We start from the raw sequence: 17,614 nt of genomic DNA, 5'->3' as shown, positions 1-17,614 counted from the left end.
CCTGACAGAAACTGGCTAATATGGTCAAACTTCCTGGTTCTAGTAAGAACTCTAACTGCTGCATTTTGTACCAGCTGGAGTTTGTTTATTGAGCGTGCAGAGCAACCACCCAATAAAGCATTACAATAATCTAACCTTGAGGTCATGAACGCATACATTAATAATTCTGCATTTGACATTGAGAGCATAGATCTTAATTTAGGAAAAATGTAGTTTTACAAATGTTAGAAACATGGCTGTCGAACGAAAGAATGTTATCAAATAGCACACCTAGGTTCCTAACTGATGATGAAGAATTGACAGAGCATCCATCAAGTGTTAGCGTTCTAGGTTATTACATGCAGAGGTTGATTGTCTACTCCCAATCCACAGTTTTCATGGAAGAAAAATGAATTGATTCACTGGTTGTAACTCTTTGACTGTAGTGGGTATGACAATGAGGTGTCATTAATATACCCACTACAGTCAAAGAGTTACAATGGTTTCTAGGCTTTGCTAATTTCTACTGCAGGTTCATCTGTGACTTCAGTACTGTATCAGCACTTATTACTGCATTTCCTAAAGGAAAACTCAATAAATTAGTGTGAACAGAGGCAGCTACAACAGAGTTCAATCGGCTCAAGTTCAGTTTCACCACAGCTCCAATTCTTATGCATCCTGACCCTAAACTTCCTTTTATCATAGAAGTTGATGCATCTGACTTCAGAATTGGTGCTGTTCTCTCTCAACGCCATGGAACACCAGGCAAGTTACACCCTTGTGCATTTTTATCATGGAAGCTATCCCCAGGCTGAAAGCAATTACAATATTAGAAACAAGGAATTACTATTTATCAAAGCTGCTCTTGAAGAATGGAGACTACCAATTCCAAGATGACCCCGGTCACACCTGTCCATTGTTTTTATCACTGATCTGCCTAACTCTCAAGGATTCACCACTATCATGGCCATTCTCATCCTGCCGTCTAATTCCATTAAAAGGTCTACCCACTGCAATGGAAACTGCCCAAGTACTGTTCAATCAAGTGTTTAGGACAATGGACAAGTCGAGCTAATGGACAAGTCGAGCAACTTAAAAAAGAAATTGGTAGATGGTAGAAATTGGTAGATTCTTTTGAATAGAAAATTTAGTTGGCATTAGTGGAAGTGCATTGGCATGGACCAAATAGTACTTATCTGACCACCATCAATTCGTAGCAGTGAATGAAGAGGATGATGCTCTATATTTTTTCATGGCCCGACAAAACATACCAATTTAAAAAACTAACGGAAAGCATAGTTGATTTAAAAAAAAACTGGATGACTAGTAATTTCTTACTGCTAAATTCTGAAAAAAAAAAAAAAAAAAAAACAGGTGTTAATTATCTAACCTAAAACCTCTGCATGTAATAACCTAAAACGCTAACACTTGATGAATGCTCTGTCAACTCTTCATCATCAATTAGGAACCTAGGTGTGCTATTTGATAGCAATCTTTCCTTCGACAGCCATGTTTCTAACATTTGTAAAACCACATTTTTCCATCTCAAAAATATATCTAAATTACGATCTATGCTCTCAATGTAAAATGCAGAATTATTAATGTATGCGTTCATGACCTCAAGGTTAGATTATTGTAATGCTTTATTGAGTGGTTGCTCTGCACGCTCAATAAACAAACTCCAGCTGGTACAAAATGCAGCAGCTAGAGTTCTTACTAGAACCAGGAACTTTGACCATATTAGCCAGTTTCTGCACTGGCTCCTTATAATGTTTTTTTTTTTTATAATTAATAATTACTTATAAAGCCCTTAATGGTTTAGCACCCAAACTCTTGAATAATCTACCTAACATGTTCGGGAGGCAGACACACTCTGTCGGTTTGAATCTAGATTAAAAGATTATTATCTAGATTATCTCTTCAACCTGGACACATAATACACTAACACATTTCTAATATTCAAATCCGTTAAAGGGGTCATCGGATGCAAAACTAACTTTTACATGTTGTTTGAACATTAATGTGTGTTGGCCCCTTGTGGGTCCCACTTTATATTAAGTGTCCCTAATACCTGTGAACTTACATGGTAACTAGATGTGTACGTAGCATGTAACCACAGTGTATGTACACATTGGTACATTGTATCTACAGCTCTAATACTGGTGTAATTACACACATGTAACAACTCACTGAATAGCATTTGTAAGTACAAATGTGTAACAGGACATTTGTAACAACACTTTTTTCACTTCTGGAAGTACACATGTGTAACAAGAATTTTCTAACTACATTTTGTAACAACAATATGTACTCACACAAGTTTTTACACTTCCACACAGTCTTCAACACTGCAGTTACCAGTTTGGATTACCCTGAAACATTATTGAAATCGTGATGATTCCTATGTACTTACCATTTTTGTATTCATGTATTTGTGAACACTGAATTAGAATTAAAGTATCAATTTGTGATACCAGTGTACTTACATGGTAACTCCTCAGGAACAGTCTACTTAATATAAAGTGTAAAATGGTCACAACTAAAGGAGTAATATGTCAAACTTAAACCTCTGTGCAACACTTTAATATCAATGTACTTACATGGTAACTCCTCAGGAACTGTCTACTTAATATAAAGTGTAAAATGGTCACAACTAAAGGAGTAATATGTTAAACTTAAACCTCTGTGCAACACTTTAATATCAGTGTACTTACATGGTAACTCCTCAGGAACTGTCTACTTAATATAAAGTGTAGAATGGTCACAACTAACTGAGTAATATGTCAAACTTAAACCTCTGTGCAACACTTTAATATCAGTGTACTTACGTGGTAACTCCTCAGGAACTGTCTACTTAATATAAAGTGTAAAATGGTCACAACTAAAGGAGTAATATGTTAAACTTAAACCTCTGTGCAACACTTTAATATCAGTGTACTTACATGGTAACTCCTCAGGAACTGTCTACTTAATATAAAGTGTAAAATGGTCACAACTAACTGAGTAATATGTTAAACTTAAACCTCTGTGCAACACTTTAATATCAGTGTACTTACATGGTAACTCCTCAGGAACTGTCTACTTAATATAAAGTGTAAAATTCTGGACACAAACCACAGTTTATTTGTAAACCTAACCCACTGTATAACATCAATGTTGTTACAAATGATCTCCACAGAATTTAAAGCGTAATCCTTCAATCATATCTATGTAACACCAGAGAAATTACATGGTGAATAAACAGGAACTGTTTATTTAATATGAAATGTATTTCATATGAAATGCAACAACTTAGTTACACTGTTCTTACAAAGGAACATAACAATGTAATTTACAGTGTGACTGTAAAGTCAAAATGGTCATCAGATCTGAAATGAAAAAATTAAAAAGAATAAAGGCAATATAGAGTAAATCTGTGCTGTGCATTAATATTCCAATATCTATCAAACAGAACTATCATATTCAGATTTCAAAGTTTACAATCCATTCTGCAAAATTGTGTTTTGCATAAACTCCTTACGTAATCTATGAATTTAACAAAACAAGTTAGAAGTTGTGTGCATGATAGTCAAATTTCAGAATCTTAAGAAATGTCACAACATGAACAGTTCAATAACAGTCACTGTCTAGAGCCAAAAAAATCTTGCATTTCGGGGTGATACACATTTAATGAAATTTAAACCTGTATGCTCTTCTAATATCATGGATCAACTGTGCCAAGGCACCTTTTCTATTTCTCCTTCCCAGCCAATAGTGCCACTGGATGAATTTCAAATGTTCTCTTAATAGTTTTGTAGTCTTGTTACCCCTGAATCGTGACACCTGTGCCTTGACGGCTAGCCAGGCACGTTCTATATGTTGTGTGTGACATCCAGTTTGGGGATCAACAAAATTTTCGCTGTGGTTTACAGTTAGGTGTCTGTATCCTAGCGGTTGTAGTGTGTTCAGATATGCCCTCCAATTGTCACTGTAAACAGTTGACCCCCTTCTAATGTGCCTTGTGATAATGGGCATCAGTGTGGTCCTGGAGCGGTCTTTTACCATCTTTAAGACTGGTAGGCGGCGAGCACCATTAACCTCCATCATCCCAAAGACCCAGCCTTTTCTTCTCTGCCAAGTAGTACAATAGCGGCCACGGTTAAACTGAAAATGCATAAACAAAAAAACATGACAAATGTTAAGAGCAGTAAAACCTGGTCATACATTCCCTAATCCCTAACATACATTCTGATCTCCCCATGACCATTTGTGACCATGAGATTAATATATTATCTGAAACCTGAATATGGCTTTTCATTGATGTATGGTTTGTTAGAATAGGACAATATTTGGCCCAGATACAACTATTTGAAGATCTGGAATACAAAATTAAGTTTAGATATAATTATGCTAAGAAAAATATATTAACCTTGGAAGTGCTATTCAATGTACCTTTAACCAACTATTTTAACATGGTAAAAAAATACCTTTTTGTATTTTTCACATCAGATGTACCTTTCTCTTGTGAGCAAACTTAGATTCATCTATGGCCACAAATTTGTCTCTTGACTTCCCACCAACTCTAAGACCTGTTTTTCTTTTCAGATTCCTCAATGCCTTGATGCAAACCTGTAAAAAGAAAAATTCATTTTGTGGAGCAATGTAGTACTGAAAAGTCTAATGCAAAGGCAAGCATTAAATACAAATGCTTGTGGCAAAAATAAAGCTACCTGTCTGAGCAATTTGTTCATTCTGGACAATGTTGTTGAGGTTTTGGCAACACAGTCTTCCATCAAATCAATTTGTCTTAAATGTAGACCCTGGGAAAATTTTAAAAGAAAATAAATTTGGTTAATTAAAAACAATAACCAAAATTTAATGATGTACAAAAAAGAAAAAAGAAAAAAGCAACAGAATTATCACAAATAAATATCCTTTAAACTAGTGGTCACCAAACTTTTAAAGCCCAAGATCCATGACCTCAGCCTTTATGAAAGACAAGATCTACCTATTGAAAAAGTGATAGAAAAAGACAGTCCAGATTAAACTGTCAATTTGAGTACTTTGTTATTATTGTAATTAGCTATGCAGTGATCATGATTTTTCCAGACCATTTTTTTTTACAAGCAAATTTATATATAAGCAAATATCTGTAGCCATTTTAAAATTTGACTAGGCAACCACTGCATTTTAATCATGCTCCAAATAAAGATACTGGCCTGGTAACATACTATTCAAGCATGATATATGATAACAGCTTTTGTCACAAAAACAAAGATGTATACACATATGTAAATATACCTGTCAATAAAGCTCATTCTGATTCTAATATATTTTTTCTTTATCTAGCTTCTGAAAATACAAAAATACAGTACAAAGACCGAAGAAATATACATATACATATATATATATATATATATATATATATATATATATATATATTTCCTGTTACATACATGTAATTATTAGGTAACGTTACCTAGCTACTATGTTATACATTACCTGTATATGTATTCCATCCACTTTACCAGGGGAATCCTAGAGTTATTGAACAGTGATCCATGGCGAATGGAGAGTGTAATTCTGCGATGCACGTTTCTTCGACATGTCCTGAGATAACAGTGCAAAATATTAGTGTAAAAAGCATGCTTTCTAAACAGCGAGTTAAATTGGGTGCCTAACACTACTTACCATATGTAACCATCACGTCCATTGTGGGCTTTCATTCTCATCTTTTTTCCACAGCGGCGACAAGGTGGTGCTTTGCAAAGCAAGTCTTTCTTCTGTAGTCATTTGATCATTAATTTTCTATGTTTTCCACCGCTGCAAAGGCGTATTAACTTATTTAATTGCCTTGAATGCATAGCAATCTAGAAAACAGAATAGTGATTGCTGTCGTATTTGAAATTATGGCGCCTTGTTGGCAACTGGCTGCAGACTTGACAGTTGTCCCATGACGTGACGTTACGTAAGCTTTGATTGGCCTGCAGCTTGAACCGCTAACTTTATCCCTATCAGGACTCAGGAAACAAAAAACAGCGTGCTTCTCCCTCATCGCATTTTTATAATTTTTTTTCATACTTTAAATTAAATTTTTCTTCGGTATGCCACGAAAAAAAGGGTCTTCTTTGAGGAGGAACTGCCCCCAACGCTGTGAATCTGACGCCATGGACCTCTTGCACGACGGTAACGTTAACGTTAACTTAGCTTGTTTACACGGCTCTTATAACCTAATGTTAGCTAATAGTTACCATGATGATTAACTAGCAAACGTTAGATATCAGTCCACTTTTAGTGTAATATTGTTAGGTAACGTTACTGCAAAGGTTGACGTCGTTTACAAAAAGTAATAATGGTTTTACTACAAATAAAATTCTATAGTATAGCTATGGTATTTGCAGTAAAACCATGGTATACAAATAGTAGTCAATATGCCCAGAAAATAAATAAAAAAACACACATAGTAAAAAAAAAAAAACACTTTTACTATAATAACACCATGGTTCATTTCTTGAAAAGGGGTGACAAAGTTTAACATGGCTTAATGCCCCGAAACAGCAATCAGATAAGCACAGATAATTTGACTACAGATCAGTTTAGTTTGAATTGTTAAAAATGGGTGAGATTTCATAACAAGAGATGTTATGATTTTTATTATAATGGGCTTCAGTGGAGAAAAAATGCTTAGGTAAAGTCCATGCATCTGTTTTGATTTTTTGACTGGTGAAAGTGTTGATGAAAGAAGATGTCAGAGAGAAATTTGATGATAATTGATTGTAGTTTTGGAACACTGAGCCAGATTAGGCATTTTCACAATAAGTGTTTAAGAATGTCCCTGCTGCAATGTTGCAGTAGATTGTCTTCATTTTTCAGACAGGAACATTAAGCATTTCCTTTTATGTTTTTACAGAACAAGCTGATGTGGCCCAGCAAATGGATGAAGTGGCAACTGCAGAACCATGTGAATTTGTATTTACTTACTGGGAAATTAAATAGGATGTATGCATTAAGAATTTTAGATTATGGTCACTTAAGACAGATATAGTCTCTTCTTGGCAACCAAGATTGACATAAGAAGCTAACTTCTTTCAAATAATGTAAATACTTGAAAACGGCCCATCTGTACCATTTGTGAGGCCATAGGCAAGATAATGAAAAGGACTCCAGTCCATAAATATGAAAAGAAAAAGACAGAATTAGACATTAAAAATAGAAGTGCAAGTGAGCTAGAAAGATGAAAGTAAACATATAAACGAAATACGTACATAAAAACTATATAAAATAAACAGAGCATAAACAAAATAGACATACAAATATGCATAAATGTCTAGCCATGCAGGCTATTTTGTTTGTTTTTAAGGATTGATTGATGATCACAAAAAAGTATTGCATTAGACATAGAAGTGTGGGATAAATCTAAATTTGGAAAGAGGGAGAGACCTGTTTTTTTGTTTGTTTATTTTTTTTGGGGGGGGGGGGGGGGGGTGAGGGGGGTTGATAATTATTGAGGCGCAGTGCTTTGCACTCTAGGTTTCTGTTTACAAAGTGTCAATCACAGACATATCTGTTGATTTCTTAAACACAGTAGCCAGTCAGAAGCATTTAAGTTAGAATCTATGCTCTCTATCATTCTTTCATTTTCAAATTAATTAAAAATAGCATTGATGTGTGAGGAGAATTCATGACGTTATGAGAGACTATTCTGTGAGCCAGTATCCAGTGAGTTCCAACAAAAAAAAGTCTGAACCAACAAAATCTGCACACAAAATCTGCTCATATGCTCTGATAATAGTAGCTTTGTAGAACTATACATTATTTGGATAATTAGTTAAACAGGTTATATTTGATTCGGTTGCATAGAACTAAATAAAAGCAATATATTGAATTTAGTATTATTCTATTTCTCTGTCCAATTTTATTGTGATATTTTGAGTTAAAGTGTGGTTATTTCATTGGCTTGTGTTTTTAAAATTTAGTACCATTCAAATTATTGAGTATAAAAATCATACGAAATGACGTTATATTATTTAATAAAATAGTAATTAATTATTACAAAGCATTTCTGGTTTGGGATTTTGGCCAAGTGCATCCAGAATTTTAGGTTTTGGCCAAGAATTTTAATTTTGGTGCATCTCTAAATATAAATACTTGGTCTAGCACTGATGCCACCCTTAGGACATATTACACAAGGCAAATACATTGTATTGTGGTACATCAAGTTTAAAATAAAATAAATGTTTTTAATGTTTGGCCATATGAAAATCTGTGATACAGCTGCTCTTCTATCACTTATTCATAAAAAAAACTGGTGGTTATCTTACATTGTTTTTAAAGGACGAGATGATGAGACTTCCTCCTTGGCAGAAAAAGACAAGCTCATAAAGGCACTTGAGGAAGAATGAGATTTTCTCCGTCAAACTGTCCTAAAGCTCTCAAGTAAGAAACCTGTATATACCTGTATATACTGTATACCTGAATATACCTGTTTTGCTCTAATTGAACAATTACAGAACGTTGATTTTTCACATTAATCCAGAACTGCTGAGTATTACATGAGAGATATATACTTTATAAGGCACACACTAGAAGATTTTAAGGTCAGTTTTAAACCTGATTTGCACCCCAGAATGATTGGAAGTGGGTTATTTAACTGCTTATGATTAAGGCTGGTCTCGCACACTAGAAGATTTTAAGGCCAATTCCACACCTGATCGGGCTGCCTCTGACGTTATACTCATGATAGCCAATGAGAGTGAGCAAGCATCATGTTGCGTGCTTCTGAAGCTGAAACTTGACAGCCACAAACATGCCACGAAAGCAGAGTACTGAGAAAGAACATCTCCTAGTTTTCTTTTTTATACTTTGTATTTCACTGTGAAGCAGAACACGTGCTGGAAGAGCCATAACGTTTATTGTTCTGCATTTGTTTTTCTTCTCTAGTCACGTTTGGTCTTGCGAGTCTCTGTGAGATCTCTTGTCACTGTAAAATCATTCCTACAATCAAACAGTGTGTGGTCTTGCGGTCTGGTCGAATCGCCTAGTGTGCACATTCATCAGTTAAAACTGTATTCATGTTTGTAATCTTCCATGGTTTAAAAATCAGTTAAGATTTGAAAATCGTCTACTGTGCCAACCTAAACCTCTTTTTTCTGGTTATATAACTAAATGTTTTATTGCTTCCTTAGACAAAGGGGCAAAAAAGAAAGGAAAGAAAATCTTCGACACAAGCACTGAATGCAGCACCAGTGACACTGATGAGGAGTCCCTGAGTTCTTCCTCCTCTTCAGAGTCACCTGATAGCGACATTACTCGGAAGAGGAAAAGAGGTCATAAAAAGAAGACAAAGAGGGCTAGCAGGCCAAAATCTACCAAGTACAGCTCACGTGGTAAGCACATATCCTGTTATTGGATCTTATATTTCTGTAGATGTGTACTTGCTCAAAATAAAATAACAAATATCAGTTATTGTTTTCCTTGGCTTAAATTGCTACTGGCATTGTCCATGAGAAGAACATATCAGTTGACCTCTAGTATTGATGCATTAAGTGAGTTGAAGTATAAATAGAAGGCTTTGGAACCAAACTGGTTCTTTCTTATTTAATGTATTATTTGAAATTTAACACATTTTGAAAATGTCTGAAAAATTCAACATAAATTTTTTGATGCAAAATTAATTGTAAAAAATAAATGCTAGCAGTTCAAAAGTTGTTCCTGGTGCCTGTAAAGTTACAAACACCAATAACAATATTTGATTTGATAGTCTTGTTTCTTTTGGGGTTTGTCTTAAGAACCTTTGATCTTTCTACAACAACAACCCCAGACGATGTACTGAAGCGGTACATTAAAGTTTTTCATGCCTTTAAGAAAGAAGGCAGCATCAGCAAGGCATGCAGTAAAGTTGGGGTTGACCGAAATACACTTGCATTAACAGCTGTTGTGGCTGAAATACAGCTTGTTGATCCAGAGTTTTACCGAAGCATCCCGAAATTCAGAACCAAGGAGGAGAAACTCTTCGACTTTGCAAAGCGGTGCCTGCAGTCACTGACAGCAGACCTTAGATCTGCCATAGAAAATGCCAAAAAAGAGCGTAAACTGCTACCATTTCTATGTCATATAAGATGACATAGAAAGACACATAACCTCCAAGCTGCTTCTTTAATTATGTTTAAATGTTGTTTTAAGGTACATTTTGTGATTCACATCAGTTCACGTTGGATGTAATTCACATTGAGCTCCCAATTTTGGTTGATAATATACAGTTTAGCTTTTTTCATTCAATAATGTAAAATGTATTTAATTTCCAACAATTTCAGTACGTTAAAAGCATATTTAGTTTCACAATAGCAGTTTTTCTATTTTAGATCTTTATTTTTATTTTAGGCAGTCTAAAGGACTGCATGCTGTTTCAGTGTTAACCCAGCTGCAGGTATATTTGCTTCTATACTTCTGTACTGCAGGTATACTTCTAAAGTTGTACTATAGACTTATGTTACACTGTTGACTTTAATTTGTTAATAAACATAGTTTGCTGCATTTTTTGTCTCTTTTATTGCAGTCATCATACTTTACTTACTGAGAAACAATATTAAGTGGTCAGTCCTGCAGTTTTACAATGTAAGTACATTGTTTTTAAAGTGTTGCTTGGAGGATTAGGTTTTACATATTACACAGTAAATTTACCATTTTACACTTTATATTAAGTAGACAGTTCCTGAGGAGTTACCACATTAATACACTGATATTAAAGTGTTGCACAGAGGTTTACATTTTATATATTACTCAGTAAGTTGTGACCATTTTACACTTTATATTAAGTAGACAGTTCCTGAGGAGTTACCACGTAAGTACACTGATATTAAAGTGTTGCACAGAGGTTTAAGTTTGACATATTACTCAGTTAGTTGTGACCATTTTACACTTTATATTAAGTAGACAGTTCCTGAGGAGTTACCACGTAAGTACACTGATATTAAAGTGTTGCACAGAGGTTTAAGTTTAACATATTACTCCTGAAATTGTGACCATTTTACACTTTATATTAAGTAGACAGTTCCTGAGGAGTTACCATGTAAGTACATTGATATTAAAGTGTTGCACAGAGGTTTAAGTTTGACATATTACTCCTTTAGTTGTGACCATTTTACACTTTATATTAAGTAGACAGTTCCTGAGGAGTTACCACGTAAGTACACTGATATTAAAGTGTTGCACAGAGGTTTAAGTTTAACATATTACTCCTTTAGTTGTGACGATTTTACACTTTATATTAAGTAGACAGTTCCTGAGGAGTTACCATGTAAGTACACTGATATTAAAGTGTTGCACAGAGGTTTAAGTTTAACATATTACTCCTTTAGTTGTGACCATTTTACACTTTATATTAAGTAGACAGTTCCTGAGGAGTTACCATGTAAGTACATTGATATTAAAGTGTTGCACAGAGGTTTAAGTTTGACATATTACTCCTTTAGTTGTGACCATTTTACACTTTATATTAAGTAGACAGTTCCTGAGGAGTTACCATGTAAGTACACTGGTATCACAAATTGATACTTTAATTCTAATTCAGTGTTCACAAATACATGAATACAAAAATGGTAAGTACATAGGAATCATCACGATTTCAATAATGTTTCAGGGTAATCCAAACTGGTAACTGCAGTGTTGAAGACTGTGTGGAAGTGTAAAAACTTGTGTGAGTACATATTGTTGTTACAAAATGTAGTTACAAAATTCTTGTTACACATCTGTACTTCCAGAAGTGAAAAAAGTGTTGTTACCAATATCATGTTACACATTTGTACTTACACATGCTATTCAGTGGGTTGTCACATGTGTGTAGTTACACCAGTATTAGAGCTGTAGATACAATGTACCAATGTGTACATACACTGTGGTTACATGCTATGTACACATCTAGTTACCATGTAAGTTCACAGGTATTAGGGACACTTAATATAAAGTGGGACCCTACTTATTAAAGAATCCCCCCAAAATCATCACTAAATAATAAGCTGCAAAAACATTAAGTGTATAATAATTAGGGCCGGGACTTTAACGCGTTAATTTAGATTAATTAATTACAAATTTATTTAACGCATTTTAATCGTAATTTTTTTTAACGCATTTTAATCGCACTTAATTTTGCACCGCGGAACGTTTCTCACTGGATGAGTTTCGGCGGACCAATTATACTGGAGCACCAACTAGCACATAGAGCCTCAAGTATCACCTCAATGCTTTTACAGAAGGTCTACCTACCTATAGGGTACAGGATTTCTGAAATGTAGGCTAGTATATTTCTAAATATCCCAGTGTTTCCCCTTCCATTATCTTAGGGGGGCGCGTTTACAATGTCTCCTCCGTGAAAACACGGACTGGATCGCGGACTCCATTCATAAAAACCGAAATTACTATAGCGCGGAATGCCACGTAAATTCGTCGATTTTTGGATTGATTAATCAAAAGTTGGTCTGTCACTTAATTCAAATCGCGATATGGACTAGTGTCTGTCAAAACTGAAATGCAAAAAGACCGTTTTAATATGAATCCTGCATGTTCCGTTTGTATCTGTATGTATGAATGGTGGAGACGTTTTTTTTTTTTTTTTTTTACTACACTCATACTAACTAGCATCATATCATACTTTACACACAGAAACTTCACGGCAACCTGTCAAAATAAAAGTACGGTTTAACATGAAACAGAACAATATTCCTATTTAAATAATTGACAAAAAAAACAATATATATGATAAAAAATAAATATAACAAGATTAACCACTTAATTGTAGAAAAAAATACTACAATTATTATTTAAATGTTAAATTATTATTATTTATTGATTTTAACAGCAAACCTCTGTTTGTTTGCCAAAAATTAAAAAGGTTTATTTTTCATTTGATTATGAGAAAAATTAAAACACACAAGAATTTCTTAAAAAAAAAATAGCAAAAGATTGTAAAGCCCTATTGTTCAAAATGTTAAAATAGAGAGTTTTGGATTTATTTTTTTACTGAAATAAATGTTTTCGTTATTACACAAAGTAGGGTAAAGTACTGAGAAAAAAAAGTATGGAAACCTAGGGGAAACACTGTATCCTATTGCTACACTTAATGGCAATATTGCACTGGTCTGTTGGACTTGGTTGAACAAAAATAAACAATATTTTGATGCTTAAGCTTATGTATTCAGTCATTCTTCAATGGTATACTAAAAATCCATATGAAAAAACTTACTTCTCACTGTTCTCAGGTCAAATATTTATATGCGATTAAAATGCGATTAATTTCGATTAATTAATTACAAAGCCTTTAATTAATTACACTGTTAAAAAAAAAAACTAATTTTACAGAAAATAACTGTAACTTTTTTACAGTAGTTTTCTGTAATTTCAAGTTACATTCAAAACTTAGTAAGATTACTAACAATATCTGTAAACTAACAACTTGACTGTTATTTTAGGTCCTTTTTCATTAAAGACAAATTACAGTATTTTTTCTTTTTTATACAGAAAAAATACTGTATTATTTTTACAGTATTTTTTGTGTTATTTTAAATTATGTTAAAAACTTTGTAAAATTACAAACAATATCTGTAAATTAACAACTTAATTGTTATTTTAAGTATTACTCCATTAATGACAAATTACAGGAATTCTCATTTTTTTATACAAAAAATTATTGTATTTTTTACAGTATTTTTTCTGTTTTCTTAAACTACTTACATATTGATGTAAAATTACAAAAACAATCTGTAATTAAATAATGTTGCTCATTAAGGTTTATGTCCATACTAACAATTTAATGTTCTTTTTGTAATTTGAAAGTAAATCTTATTAGTTTTATATTTAAGGTGTATTTTACATTAAAACTCTGTAATTTTAAATAAAACAGAAGTAGAATATATATAAAATAGAAAATCAGTCTTAAAATCCACATATCCTGTAACCATGCACTAAAAATCTATTGCATTAAAAAAATTTTATTTTTATAAAGAACAAATTAACCAATAAAGAGCGAGTGTATAATTTATTTGCAGAAGTCAAGTCAAAAAGCAATACCACAGTAGTCCAAATGACAATACGTTTGTAGTCGCAGTCCTCTCTGGTGGAATATACAGTAGGATAATAATGTAGTTTGAGGAGCAGGGCATCATTTAAGTTGTTAAACGCTCAAAACACTAGTATCCCGAATTCACTTTCACTATCGCTCAGTTGACGCGCTTTTCCTTTTTAAATCACGCATTACCGGTGGAAACACTGCAAGTCGCAATCTATGACGGTACCGGCGACAGCCAATGAGCGTTTGATTATCGCTGCCATTAATTATTCTGGCCAATGACTAGTAGGGAGCCGTTTCCCGGTCAAATTTGAATATGCTGCTGATCGGCTTCTTGTACAGTCAGTGACAGTCTGCTTCGGTCGCTCCTCAAGCAACGGCTTTCACGTGGATTATTTTACGTCTGACTGTTTAATTCATATTTTGAGCGAGTTTTGGTTGTGGAATGAAGATTGAGAACAAACAAACGCGAATATGGACTTTTTCCAGCAGCTAAAGATCATGCAAACTGCAAAAGGTAAGTACCCTTTACTATTATATAAAGTTCTATAGACTGTAACGTTAGTTATATTAAGATACAGTTTACTGAAGTGATATACTAATCGCGATTACATATCTACATATCATATCTACCAGTGTGTGTTACTGTGTTTTGTTAGTATGAGCTAATACTGTTAGGTGCGGCTAGGCGGTAACATAACATTATGTTTATGTCTTGCTGAATATATGAAGTAAAAGAAATCTGCACCTCACTTGAATAGTCAAATACAGACAGTTTACTTAAGATGTAATTGACCTAAATACAGTCGCTAATGTTTTGAGTCCAGATTAACTAACCCGGTTGGTGTCAGTTACTGGATCTGTACATTTTGTTCTTAAAGTTACAGCAGTATAATTAAGCCTAACGTTACCAGCAGTCGTTCTTAATTATAATCAAACACTAAAGAGAAAATCATTCAATGTACTTAACTTGCCTTTGTATTAGTCCTATTGTTTGTAACGTTAATTTGCTACTTTGATCGCATGTTGAATGAAATACAATATAATAAATAACTATACTGTAATGTATTACTATTGTGAAATAATATGGTCATATCGTGCAGCCATGCTAGTTTTAAGATCAAACTCACAAAATGTGACAGAACTTCAAAATGAGTAACCTGAGAACACTGTTATGTGAACTCATCTGACAGAGAGAGGACCTGAGTGAAAGCATGATCATTGGACTCCATGGAGAAGAATACTAGATGTAAACCAGGATTTTGGATCAGCTGTGCAGATTTGGTTTGGAGCTGGTGAGTACATTTTTGCAAGCCCATGTCTGTCAGTAAGTAGATAGTGTTTTATCAAACAAATAAATTTTAATGTAATTGATTGCTTGTGTGTGTGTTTCCCCCTTATGATCCTGAAGTTTTGGGAATGAAAATCTTCTACATGATCTTCAGAGGAAGTAAGTATTCATTTCTAACATTAAGATTCTACATCATGTCATTCTTAACATTAAGACACACTAACATTAGAAATGTTCATATTATTTTTCTTCTGTTTTTTAATTTAATTTTATTTTTATCTTTTTTCAATTTGTTTTGTTTGGTTTTTTACCCCCAGCTGATTCAGCTGATTACTGACCATTTGGAGGAGGACTGCTCTTCATCTGGTGTGTCTGTCACTTCTGGTGCAGAGTCATGGACCTTTTGTTGTATGTTTTGGTTTTACTTATTCTCACACTACATTAATTATCAGAGCTACAGTGGTGCCAAAAATTATTAGAACACTAGTATACTAGCCTTAACTAATGGTTTAAACTTAACTATTTCTATCATTTGCTATAGTGTGTCAGTATGAAATATGTCTACATTTTCAAGTGTTCATTTTGCCATTAATTATAATAATCAGTGACACAAGGAGTATGAAAACAGACAGTGCTTCACACAGAGGTCTAATCTCATCATCTAAATCCAGAAGAACTGTGGCAACATCTCCAAGATGCTTAAAGAAACCTACCAGCAAAGCAGTACTGTTAAAAGTTTTAAGCACTTGTGTACAAATTCTGTAAAATGAGAATGTTGATAAATATCATAAATGTCAAAAATGTTATGTTTTCTTCATCAATTAACTTCTTTTGACCATCATCTTGTGTTTAAAGCAGCTTTTGCACAAGGTGCACTTGCAGATAGTTTTTCAGGTTTACAGGTGGGTCTCTTGAAGTATCTTGGAGACGTTGCCACAGTTCTTCTAGATTTAATCTGTCTCAGTTTGTTCTGTTTCTTCATGTCATTCTGTGCAGAATGGATGATGATAAAATCAGATCTCTGTTTGGAGCACTGGCTGTTGTCAAACAAAAATCTTACTGGATTATTACATTTAATGGCAAAATTAATGTTTAGAAATATAAAATAAAATTACCAATTGAAACACTACAGCAAAAGATAGACATAACTGAATTAAAATCATTTTTAGCTGGTAAAAATACTAGTGTTCTAATAATTTTGGACACCACTGTATATGATGCCCATGAATTAAGATAAAATGATGTGGATGAGATAGAAATGCATTTTTAGTTCAGTTTCTCCTTGGAGCTCTGAATAACTGGTTATGAAAAATTCAGTAATCTAAATTTTGATCTGAAACTAATAAAATTGTTAATCTTGACAATTTTGTAGATGTACTGGTTTTGTATTTATTCAGTTCTAAAGGACTAGTTCAATTCTGATACAAATATTTCCTGCTGATAATTAACTCACCCCTGTGTCATTTAAGATGCTCTTGTCTGTCTCTTTTTCTGTCGAAAAGGTTTTTGAGGAAAACATTCCAGGATTTTTCTCCATATTTCGATGGGAGCCAACGGGTTGAAGGTCCAAAATTAATTAAAAATTAATTGTCAATGCAGCTTCAAAGGGCTCTACATCATCCCATCCAAGGAATAAGGGTCACTGGGAACTTGTAAAGCCCTTTGAAAGCTGTATTGAACTTTTGAAACCTTTATCCTTGACCTTAATCCCACTGAAGTCCACTATATGGAGAAAAATCCTGAAATCTTTTCCTCAAAAACTTTAATTTCTTTTCGACTTCAAGAAAGAAAGATATGAACATCTTGGATTACATGTGGAAGAGTGAATTATCAGGAAATATTTTCTAATAGTTTTAAGTTAAACATATATTTAATTAAACGTTTTGATGAAATTGTCCCATGTTCTTTTAATGTAATTGTGCTGTATTTCTTTAAAAAATTGCTGAAATGTAAAATATTAATTTTATATGGCATTTGCACAGACTTTGTGCTGCAGACTGTTTTTTGTCTTTTAAATAAAACTGTTAATTTTCCACCTTGAGCATGCTTTGACACTTTATTGAAGGTTTTTTATTGTAATGATTTGTAAAATAACAGTGTTTCTCTGTAGAACATTTAGTGCTTTCATTGTAATAATCTAGGTAAAGTTTGTCAAATAAGGGTTTTACACTGTAAAAAAATGGTCAAACGACTGGCAGCTACGGCTGCCAAACAAAAACCATAAAGTTAAAGTAAAATATTGTAACCAAAAAAGGGGAAAGTCTGTAAAATAAGGGTTTTACACTGTAAAAGAGGTCCCGTAAAAA

At 33.6% G+C, this 17,614-nt stretch overlaps 2 pseudogenes; one reads left to right on the top strand and one right to left on the bottom strand.

Annotated features, from left to right (window-relative positions):
• Positions 1–3,645: 3,645 nt before the first annotated feature.
• LOC141288019 (uncharacterized) lies at positions 3,646–6,013 on the bottom strand (annotated as a pseudogene).
• Positions 6,014–6,062: 49 nt separating this feature from the next.
• LOC141288018 (uncharacterized) lies at positions 6,063–10,080 on the top strand (annotated as a pseudogene).
• Positions 10,081–17,614: the final 7,534 nt, after the last annotated feature.

This window comes from Garra rufa, chromosome 16 (assembly GCF_049309525.1).
Source record: "Garra rufa chromosome 16, GarRuf1.0, whole genome shotgun sequence".
In the NCBI taxonomy this organism is placed as follows: Eukaryota; Metazoa; Chordata; class Actinopteri; order Cypriniformes; family Cyprinidae; genus Garra; species Garra rufa.
This window is presented reverse-complemented; position numbering and strand designations above follow the sequence as displayed.